At 56.5% G+C, this 1,610-nt stretch overlaps 1 protein-coding gene across 1 annotated transcript in view; it reads left to right on the plus strand.

Annotated features, from left to right (window-relative positions):
• The window catches only part of LOC125488179 (disintegrin and metalloproteinase domain-containing protein 12-like), a 10,440-nt gene that overhangs the window by 8,131 nt on the left and 699 nt on the right, over positions 1–1,610 (plus strand). The gene's annotated exons all lie outside the window — the stretch shown is intronic.

Here is a 1,610-nt window from a genome sequence, read left to right on the forward strand (position 1 = left end):
CTCCATCTCCCCTCTCTTCCACACCTCTCCTCCTCTCCCCCTCCTTCCCTCCCTCTCCTGCACTCTCCCTCTTTCTCTCCCCACTATCTCCCTCTATTCCTCTCTCTCCCCTTCTCTCTCCCTCCCTCTCACCCTCTCCCTCGCTCTCTAACTCCCTCTTCTCTGTCTCCCTTCTGTCCCCCTCCATCTCTCCCTCCCTCTCCTCTTTCTTCACACTCTCTCCTTCTCCCCCTCCCTCACTACCCCTACACTCCCCCACCCTCACCAATTGGGTGAAACCTGCCCATTGACACACACACACACACACACAAACATTCACACACTCTCACACACACAGACACACACACAGACACAGATACAGACACACACACACACACAGACACACTCACACAAACATTCACACACACACACACAGACACAGATACAGACACACACACACACACACAGACACACACACACACAGACACACTCACACACACACACACACACACACACACACTCACACACACACACACACACAGCAGACAGACAGACACACACACACACACACATGCAGACACACATACTCATACACACAGAAGCACACACACACACAGACACACACACAGAACCAGCTCTAACTTGGCCTGGACAGGGGATGGGTGGGGGTGGGGGGGGGTGGAGGGGTGTGCGCATGGGGGATATGAGCTGGGATCCCCCAGGCCCCAGCCCCGTGCCCCCTGACCCCAGGAATGCAGACAGCTGCCCCTGTGTCTATTCCTGGGTACACACAGTGGGATCTGACAGGACAGCTGGACGTGACTCCTTCCCACACCTGCCGCATCCTGCAGGGGGAGGGGAATTAGTTCTTTCTCTGATGGGGGTGGGGGTGGTGGTGATGGTGATCACTCTGGTGTAGGAGGCGATAAACAAATGTATGTCTCTGTCTCCTGTTGATCCCCAAACTAATCCCACTGCCCCACTCTCCCCCCATAGCCCCGTATCACTCCCCAAACTAACCCCACTGCCCCGCTCTCCCCCCATAGCCCTGTATCAATCCCCAAACTAATCCCACTGCCCCGCTCTCCCCCCATAGCCCTGTATCACTCCCCAAACTAATCCCACTGCCCCGCTCTCTCCCCCCATAGCCCTGTATCAATCCCCAAACTAATCCCACTGCCCCGCTCTCCCCCCATAGCCCTGTATCACTCCCCAAACTAATCCCACTGCCCTGCTCTCCCCCCATAGCCCTGTTTCATTCCCCAAACTAATCCCACTGCCCCGCTCTCTCCCCATAGCCCTGTATCACTCCACAAACTAATCCCACTGCCCCGCTCTCTCCCCATAGCCCCGTATCACTCCCCAAACTAATCCCACTGCCCCAATCTCTCCCCACAGCCCTGTATCAATCCCCAAACTAATCCCACTGCCCCGCTCTCTCCCCACAGCCCTGTATCAATCCCCAAACTAATCCCACTGCCCCGCTCTCACCCCATAGCCCTGTATCAATCCCCAAACTAATCCCACTGCACCCCGCTCTCCCCCCATAGCCCTGTATCACTCCGCAAACTAATCCCACTGCCCCGCTCTCCCCCCCATAGCCCTGTATCACTCCCCAAACTAATCCCACT

Source organism: Rhincodon typus, unplaced genomic scaffold, assembly GCF_021869965.1.
Source record: "Rhincodon typus isolate 14 unplaced genomic scaffold, sRhiTyp1.1 hic_rhity00000054, whole genome shotgun sequence".
NCBI classification, from domain to species: Eukaryota; Metazoa; Chordata; class Chondrichthyes; order Orectolobiformes; family Rhincodontidae; genus Rhincodon; species Rhincodon typus.